This window comes from Sminthopsis crassicaudata, chromosome 1 (genome assembly GCF_048593235.1).
Source record: "Sminthopsis crassicaudata isolate SCR6 chromosome 1, ASM4859323v1, whole genome shotgun sequence".
Lineage (NCBI taxonomy): Eukaryota > Metazoa > Chordata > Mammalia > Dasyuromorphia > Dasyuridae > Sminthopsis > Sminthopsis crassicaudata.
The window spans coordinates 479,415,713-479,425,447 of record NC_133617.1 but is presented as its reverse complement, the minus strand read 5'-3'; the positions used below and the strand labels follow the sequence as shown (position 1 = coordinate 479,425,447).

The 9,735-nt window shown below is 48.7% G+C and overlaps 1 long non-coding RNA gene across 1 annotated transcript in view; it reads left to right on the top strand.

Moving 5' to 3' along the window:
• The first annotated feature begins 4,699 nt into the window (after positions 1–4,699).
• The window catches only part of LOC141550463 (uncharacterized), a 74,546-nt gene continuing 69,510 nt past the window's right edge, over positions 4,700–9,735 (top strand). Inside the window, exon 1 of the long non-coding RNA XR_012484607.1 lies at positions 4,700–5,120. This is a non-coding gene — a long non-coding RNA (uncharacterized LOC141550463). The remainder of the gene's footprint in view (positions 5,121–9,735) is intronic.

Sequence of the window (9,735 nt, the reverse complement as noted above, 5' to 3'; positions counted from 1 at the left end):
GACATCTAAATTTTAGTATTTCTCTGGATCTTCATCTTTAGGTGCCTGGAAAGGCCCTTTTTAATTACTGAGCCCCATCTCAGTCTTTGATTTATATTCCCTCTTCAATGGACAGAGCCTTCAGGAGAGTAAGCCAGAACATCCAGGCCAAGGCTCTAGGTATTGGGCTAAGGTGAAAGGAAAAGCTCTCTCTAGGAGTCTTGGGGGAAAAAAAGCCTCATTTTCACTCTACCCTCCTACCTAGGAGCAGGGTTAAGAGCTTCTTAAGTTTATCTCTGCCCAGGGAAAGACCACTAGTTTAAGAAAGAAAGAAGTTCCAAAAGTCACTGGGGAAAATAACCAGACTTCTCTGGGCCTATAGAGAGAGTACCTGGAGAAAGAGAAAGAATACTAGCTGATATCAAAGTAAATCAACTAATTATTTGGAGTTAACATTATTGGGGAGGGGGAGCCTTACAGGGAAGAGATCCTACTCCAAACTAGGCTACATATGAGGAAAGAGATTTGATTCAGTTCTATCTTTGTAATATCTCCATCTGCTTCAGCTGGACAGTACTCTCCAACCCAAGTGCCCTTCCTTACCCCAAAAATTACAATCTGACCTTCTAAAAAATGTTAATTCTTCAGTTGCCTCTCCTACCCCCTTTTCTTCTCCTCCCTCATGCTCCAGCCTACCAATGGTTCTCCTAATTGGCATCCTCCATGCTGATCATTAATTCTGTTACAGAGAAGGTGGCGCTATAGCCACATCTGTCAGGCACATTAAAGCAACTATATACACCCCCATACACACACTTCCGTCCCCCTCCTTCCTGCTACTAATCACTAAGATAAACTTAGGGAGAAAAAATTTGTCCCTCCTCAACTCCGATGACTAGGATGGTGTTGGGATGCTTGGGGAGGGCAGAAGGTGGGGGCACCAGCAACCCACACACTCCTTTAGGCCCCCAGAAATTTCGCACACATAAGGGGGGGGCGGTTAGAGAAGATAATTTTTAAAAATATCGTCCCACAACAGGGGGATAGGACCATGCCAGTCTTTTGTGTAAAGGAGAGGGGACAAAGCTCTCTAGGGAAGAGGTAGCTTGGGAGGAAAGGCCGATTGCAGCTCAGACAAGTGAACCACCAACAATACACGGGGGATTTATTTTTAAAAGCTGAGAAAACTGGAATAAATCCCCTGAGGAGCAATGATAGCACCATCCTCCGGAGGGAGACCCAAGGCCTTAGGTCTACTGCAGAGGCTACTGGGTTCTTCTCCCCTCTATTCCCAAAAGCTTTCCTGACAACCCCCCTTCCTAAGAGCTTTTCCTATACCCTTACTTCCTCTCAACCTCTTCGCTCCCTCTTCAACACTCGCGATTTTTTTTATTCCCCCCTCCGCCCCCGCCCCCAGGTCTCCTAAATCCCCAACAGTTTCTCTTCTAATCTGCCCCTCAAACCCTTAGGGTAGCAGAAGCCCAGCGGAACAAGAGGTGAGAATGGGTGGGTGGAGGGAACCAGGGACGGGAAGGGGAGGCAGTAATTGGTCCGCGAGAAACTTCCGTCCCCGCTGGTCGGGCAAACAGCTGTAGCGGAGCAGAGAAGTGGCGGCAGCTCCCAACCGGCCACCCCTCTCTTTCACCTAATCCTTCACATCCCTGAGTCCCAGTAAACCAAAGACCTGCGTAGGGTACCCTGGACAGGGGAATAGAGTTGAGTTAGGCCCTGAAGGTATTGGGACCCCTTCATAGCGGCAGATCCCTGGGCGAGTAATGAAGCGCTATTTGATCCACTTCAGGGCTAGGAAAAGTTTGGGGGTTGGGAGAACGACAGTGAGTTGAAAGGGGGGGATAGCAAGAGGTAAGAAGATGGGGGAAGGGTGAAGAGAGTGAAAGAGTGGGGACTAGTGCAGGGCGGGGGAATAGAGAAGGTTAGAAGGAAGAAATGATGGGGTAGAGCTAGAGGAATTTGGGAGAGGGTGAGAGGAGAGAAAGAGGTGAACATTGAAGGAGCTTGTGGCCACCAGAGCCCGGCTCGGCTTCCCCAAGCAGTCTGAAGGAGCCAGTCAGGTCACAGGCTCCTATTAATAGCCTAGTGCTGGTTTTTCACACTTCGGCGATGCAGCCTTTGGGGCCAACGATGCCCTATACTGGGACTCAAAGCCCCCAAGAGCAACTAGCTTCTGCATCCCGCAGGAGGCGCCCCTCAATCTATGCATGGGGATGGGGGCGCACTACTTCCCTTCAATCCCCTTCTTTCCATCCCTCCCCCACATCCTTCCCTGTAGTTGGATCCCAAAGCATCTTTGCTTCTCTAAACGGGGGGCGGGGGGGAGGAGGGAGGGAGAGAGTTGGTAAGGATATGTATGAGTGTGTGTGTGTGTGTGTGTGTGTGTGTGTGTGTGTGTGTGTGTGTGTGTGTGTGTGTGTGAGCACGAGGGGAGGGTGAGGAGGTGGGAGAGTGGGGAGGAGATAGGTAGCCCGGATTGGTTCGGATTCTCCACAGAAGAAACAGGGAACAGGAGATCCGAGACCCTCCAGACCGGTACCGCCTCCTCCTATCACCACTACCACCACCCCCCGCCCCAGTTCCCCGAGCCCGGGGATCCATAGGACCCTGAAAGTTTGGGAATCTGCTGCTCCCGAGGGTTCCTCGAAGGGTCTGGGGCTACCACGGACTCAGGGGAGAGGTCTCGGGGCGCTGGTGGGGAAAATCGATCTGATTCGAGTTCATCAGCCGTCAACTTCGGGTACTCACACCCCCCCAAAGGGAGGGAGCCCCAGAGCCGGAGAGGGAGACCGAGAAGGGAAGCGGGCACAGTGAAGGGACAGAGCTGCAGCTACGTGAGAGAAAGAAGGCTGAGCGGAAGCTAAAGCTTTAGGGGACGAAGAGTCAGGGTCCTGAGCGATTGGGGGGCGGTGACGGTAGCGAAGAGGCGTCCCTTCTTTCTTTCTAGCTCTCCCTTTACGATTCCTATATCAAAGCGATGCTTTCCTCTGAGGTGGGGTCCTGCCGGTCTGCCTCATTGCAGCAAGTGAAGGGACCTCTTCACCCTAAAACACTCCCCCCTCCCATCTCGTCCCAGTCCCTCTCGCCTACCTGAACCCGGGGTGTCCTGGGGCGGGCTATGGGAGGGGGTGGGGTACAGCTCCCGGAGAGCGCGCGCTGAGATCCCCAGCAGAGGCAGCGGGCAGAGGTGGCAGGTGGCGGCGGCTGTGGTGGCTGCTACGGCTTCCCCTCCTTCCTCCTCCTCTTCCTCCTCCCCAAGCTCCGGTGGCAGGTTCCTCCAAGACAAATCTCCCTCCCCCCCCTCCCCTCCCGGGGCCGGGCTGGGCTTGGCCTGAGACTGGGAGAGGAGAGAAGAGAGGAAACCCAGCTGCAGCTCCAGACTGCGTCAAGAGCCAAGGAGAGACCCGGGAAGCCGCGGGGAGGTGGCGGCCACCAAGGCAAACGAGGCGGCTCCCGGTGCGCCGAGAGCCCAGTCCGGCAGCCGTGGAGCCGCCCCGGGCGCGAGCGTTCCAAGAGGCGGCGCCGGCGTTCCAGAGGGGCCCGCGGGTTCCGGCTCAGGCTCGGGCTCCGGCGCGGCGGCAGCGGCGGCGGCAGCGGCGGCGGCAGCGCGGGGATAGTAGCACATTCTTTCTGTGCGTGATCAAAGGTTTAATGTAGGAGCCCGTGCTGGGAGGGGGGAGGAGGAAGGAGAGGGAGGGGGACGTGGAAGGAGGGGGAAGGGGACGTGGAAGGAGATGGGGGGGAGTGTAGCTTCCCAAACCTTGAGTGGACTTGAGTGCGTCCCACTGGACTTAGGTTTAGGGTATTTTTTGAAGGGTGGGGTTGGGAGATGAAGTTGGAAAAAGGAAGATGGTGAAGTGGCGGGGGGGAAGGGAGGAAGGTATAGGGTGGGCTGGGAAGTAGAGAGCTCCTCCCCCCTCCCCTTCCCCGAGTGTCTCTTCCTCTCAGACACCTCTCTGTCCCTGGACCCCTCTCTTCTCCCAAACCGCTGGCAGGAGGGTGAACGAAGAGGGGGACACAGGACTCGTTTTTAGTTGGGGGCACGCCCCAGATTCAGTTACTTTGGATATACGAGGGAACTTCGGGAATTGTTGAGAGGAGGAGGGGGACTGGGGCAAAGTAGAATCCCATTTGCACGTATAGGGTTTGTGTGACACAAAAGCAAGACCGAGTATACGCGCACTCGAGGACACATACACAGACATCCCTTACCCAGAGGAGACACCATAAAAGTTGGCTCGAAGTAAATTCTTTATAACATATATGTCCGCATATGCATAAGGCAGGTATGTGTGTCTGTAGACTGGGTTCACCCCTCCGAGAAGGCTTTGTTCGAAGGCTTATGAGATTTCTTAGTGGTCTAGGATGAAATTTCCTCAGGTACTCTTCAGGGAGAATGTTTTTGATTCACTTCACTGTCAGCAGCTCACGTCTAATAGGATACCCTCTCTATATAGAACACGTCGCAGCCGAGATCGAGATAAAAAGCGAGGAGGGGAGCTGGCAGAACACTCCTAGTATCTTTGCCCCCATGCTAGCGGCAGGGGGGGATTTTGTGTGGCATCTGGGCAAATTCTGAGGAAAATCCTGCAAGAGGATCCCTTCTAAAATGCCCTCGCACTCCTCACGCCCAGGCTTGAGTGGCTGTCCCAAGGCCCGGGGCCCATTGAGACATAAACCACGAACCAGAAGGACTTTATTCTGAAACCTTCAGTTACCTCCCCCGACGTAGTGATCCAGGCCTCAAACCCCGGGCAAAGACATTTCCCCTTCCTCCTTTCCCCTTCCCCCTCTCCCTTACTTTTTTTTTTTTTTAATCCAATCCAGGCTCAAGAGCACCCCACCCTGCCCGAGCTCGGTTCTGCAGTTTTTCCACACGCCGGCCGAGGTCCCCTAGCTCAGGGGAAAGACTGGCGCCGCCGTCCCTTTCTTCTCTTTCTTTTTTTTCATTTTTCTTCTGGGCTCTCCCGGGTCCCCTTATTCCCAGGTTCTGCAAGGGAAATCTAGGCCGCGCAAACTTCCCCAGCCCAAACCGGGCTTTCCTTTGAGCTGTGCACCGCTGAGGACGGAACCGGCGGGTCCTGGAGCAGCGCTCTGCGCGGGAGTTGGAAGCAGCGATCCCCGATCAGGTGGGGACTGCGGAGCTGGGTGGAAAGGGTGGAAAGGGCTCTCCTTACCCTTAGAAGATAATTTTTCGGGGGTCTAAAATCAGGGGAAGGTGAGAAACAGAGCTAGCACTTCCAGTTAGAAGGAACAAGCCAAGACATTCTTGGCCCATTAAGCCAGTCCTATAAAATCAGCCCCCATCCGCAGCCTATAAACTCCCTCCTAGTCTGCAGCTCCTCTGGGCACTGTCCCTTGGCCCAGCCCCTGATTTCCCCTCTCTTTCCTTTCTCCTCTGCCTCTTCCTTTCCTCTCCTTTTCCCTCTATCTCTGTTCCCATATCCCATTCATTAAACTCAGAATCTGAAGCCAAACCAACATGTCCTTCCAGTAGAGAAGAAAGGAAAAATTCAGGATTGGGGTTGTATGGGTGGAGGAAGAGGACCTGAGCAAGAGTGGGGAGAGTTCTTCCTTCTCTAGAAACCAATGGGCTCATGGGGAAACAGAGGACCAGATATGTAAAGAGCATAGTCAATATTAGGAGAATTCATTACTTCAATTAGATGAAATCTTAGATGCTCTATGAAAAGACAGCCCCCCTTTCATGGGCAAACAGCAAAAGATTCATATCAAGACCGTCTAGAGAAAAGGGAGACCCAGAACACTTGGCAGAAAAGAACATTTCTTCTTTTCCATCTCTAATCTCCAGTAGTCAGGTGGGCCTATGAAGGCAAAGGATATTTATTTAGTTTTCCAGTTTTGGGGGGCAAGGGCAAGACAAGGAAGCTTTCTGCAGTCTAAGAATTGCTTAGCTTAGCTATAAGCTCTTTTTTTTGAATGGGACTCAACTCAGGAAGCCTCACTGACTGCCTGAAGGAAGGGGAGAAGCAGGTAGAAATGACATTTGTCCTTTAAGGGACCCAAGTGTCCTACAGGACTAGGACAGACACTGCAGTAAGGAATAGCAAGGGTCTGGGATTTCCCAGGACAGTTTGCACTATACTGTACCTGCAGGAAGTGTAGGGTATATAATACTTTAGATATCGGCACTGTTTCTTATTCAATATCATAAGCTGAACAGGAACCCTGAGCCAGTCTACTACTGACTGCTGTGCTTTGAAAGGAGGGAAAATCTACTGCAGGTTGCTTCTATAAGTCCTTTATCAATGGGGAAAATTCATATTCCAGAGGCCATATGCTTTTTTTTTCCCTGGTGGATATCTGAACCTTATTTCCCACTCCAGCATTAAGCATGACACCAAAAAGCAGGCTTCTCTATATCCAGAGTACTGAGAAAGGATGCTTTAAGCAGCTCTGGTGAGAATGAGTGGTTGGTTATAATCATCTCTCTTAGCTAAGTAAAACAAAGCATACTCTTGATAGCTCCCTCTCCCTCCCTGTGCTGTTTCCCTCCCTCTCTCCCTCCCTCTGTCTGTCTGTCTCTGTCACTGTCTCTCTCTCTCTCTCTCTCTCTCTCTCTCTCTCTCTCTCTCTCTCTCTCTCTCTCTCTCTCTCTCTTTTTCTCTCACAGATATGCACACACTTATCCACTGAGAACTCCTACGCAGGCACACAGGCACCCAAACTCAGGCTCTGTCACAGACACAGGCATATACACAAACACCCACGCCCCACATATACCTTCACACACCCCTCTCTTCTGCAGCCCTAGACCCAACTGTGGAGCCTTCTTTTTACACAGACTAAAGGCACTGGCTGTGTTTTGCCAGCAACACTGGAATACCAGCTCACTTGTAGATAGCAAGCTATGGATTCCAAAGTGGTTTTTCTTACCACCCTGTGAGATAAGTATTGTAGTATTATTTCCATTTTACAGATTAAGAAAGCAAGCTCTAGGGCAACTAGGTGGTACAGTGGATAGAGCACCAGCTCTGAAGTCAGGAGGACCTGAGTTCAAATCTGTTCTCAGACACTTAACACTTCCTAGCTGTGTGACTCTGGGCAAGTCACTTAACCCCAATTGCCTCAGCAAAAAAAAAAAAAAAAGAAAGAAAACAAGCTCATTGAGGTTAAGTGATTTGGTTTGGATTATATGTCAATCAACCAATCAGGAAATATGTGAACCTACAATGTACCAAGCTCTGTTATAAGCCCTTGGGAATGCAAAGACAAAAAAGGCAACCATCCCTGTCCTCCTAGAGCTTACATTCTCTCTGGGGAAACAATATCTACAAATAAATGCATCTATAAAATTAGTAGGCAGTTACATTTGGAGAAGAGGCAGAAGGCACTAAAGCTTAGCTTGCACAAAAGCAATATAACATAGGAAAAAGAGCACTGGTTTTGTATTCAGAGGATCTGGGTTCAAATCCCATCTCATATACTCAGTAGTGTGTCAATAAGCATTTATTAAGTGTCTTCTATATATAGGATCTGTGCTAAGTGCTGGGGATATAAAAAGAGGCAAAAGATAATTCCTGCCCTCAAAGATCTCACAATCAAATCTAATAAATGTGTAACCCTGAGCAAGCTACTAAATTTGATGCCCAAAGGAGCATCAAACTAAATGGCTTTTAAGGTTTCTTCCTGTTTTAAATATACAGTGGAGAGTGTACAGAGCGCCAATCCTAGTGTCATTTTCCTGAATTCAAATCTGGCCACTTACTAGCTGTGTGATCTTGGGCACATTGTTTACCTCCGTTTCCTCATATGTAAAATGAGCTGGAGAAGGAAATGGCAAACCACTGCAGTATCTTTGCCAAGAAAACCCCAAATGGGACCACAAAGAATTGGACATGACTGAAATGAATGAATTTGCCTGGACACTGGAAGTGCCTGATGGAGTAAATACAGGAGGCCAAAACCATAGTCATAGAATTGGAAAATCAGTTGTGGTGGGAATGACTTTCTGAAGATACTGAGTTTCTTTTCTACACAAACTCCTTTTGTTTGAGGAGTTGAGGAATTGAGTTGAGGAAAACTGAGGCTCAAGGAAAGGAAGGGATTTTGTTTAAAGTCACAGAGTCAGTAATTAGAAGCAGCAGGACTAGAACTCAAGTTTCTGAATCTTAATCCAGTCAATACTCTTTCCATTATATAACATTGCCTCATAACCAACTAATTCTGGGCACAAAAGAAAAGAAAAGAGGAAAAATTGATTATACTAAGTTTATTATTTCTGGTCCATGAGCCAAACTTCTAACTCTTTGACTCTGCACTTTTATTTCATGTCACTAGAATCCCACTTGGGTACATTGAATAAATCTCTTAACATTCTATCTTTATTTTTGTCTATATCTTTTTTGTGTACACACACACACACACACACACACACACACACACACACACATTCTTAGAACCAAATGAAGGAAACAGAAAGGGACAGTTATGCTCTAGAGAGAACAAACATCAGCTGGGTCACTGTAGTTTACATTTTTATAAGAAAAAAAAAAAAAACGGAAAGAAACCCAACTTATTCCCTCAGTTCCACTTCCCCATTTCCCTTCATTTCTCCAGGAAAGATGAGCAGAAAGCCTAGTTTTATGGAGGGATCAGAGAACTTCAGGAATATGGACTTGCCCCCAAAAAGGCCTACCCATTAACCAGGGCAACATCCAGGGCTTCACTTCAGGCTCACTCTGCAAAGAATAAGGCAACTTTATTCCATAGAGCCCAGGCTCTTTCTGGGGGAGTGGATTTAAGAAACAGTGGAAAGCAGCATTCTTGGGGTGTGCACAATCACATCCTTCCTATGAAGCCCCAGGCTCCCTACCACAAAGGGCTACATCAGTTCTCATTCTCCCATTGACACCAGACTTAGTTGATCTCTGGGACACAGTCTCCCCCAGAAAACTTATGGTGCAAATTCAGGAAGAAAAAAGTATCCTCCTTTCCTCATTTATTTGGGACATGGATGATAACATTTAAACAACAGAGAGGGAAATCCAAGTTGAACACAATTAGGAACAAAAACACAGAATTGCTACCCATACAGAGCCCTAGAGAGGTCCTGTCTGAAATGTTCTTTTCCACTTCAGTAGAAAGATTGTTGTATATGAAGTTAGAAGATCTGGATTCAAATTCCAGCTTTGATACTTTACATTTGTGCAACTTTGAGCAAACCACTTAATTTATTTGACTTTAATTTCTTCATCTGTAAAAGGGGGGCAGTGTTTAGAATAGAGGGAGGTGGCTAGTGGTTCAGTGGATAGAGCACTGGACCAGAAGTTGGGAAGATCTGAGTTCAAAAAGCGTCTTAGCTGTGCGACCCTCAGCATGTCACTTAACCTCTGAAGGCCTAACAAAATGGATCCACTGGAGAAGGAAATGGCAAAGCACTCCAGTATCTTTGCCAAGAAAACTGAAATGACTGAACAGCAATTAGAATAGATGACCTCTAAGGACCCCTTCAGCTTTAAATCCATGGTTCTGTGCTCTTGCCTTGACCTATCTCTGAGTCACTGGTCTGTAGCAAATTCACATTATTTCCCTTCAAGCACTTTACATTCCAGCCAAATTGACCTGCTTGCTATTCCCCAAACTTGGCATTCACATTCCATTATTTGTGCCTTTGCAGAGAATATCGCACATACCTGGAATGCACTTCCTTTTCTCTTCCATCTCTTAGAAGTCTTAGCTTCCTTTAATGCTCAACTAAAGCACCACTTTTCTATGGGAAGC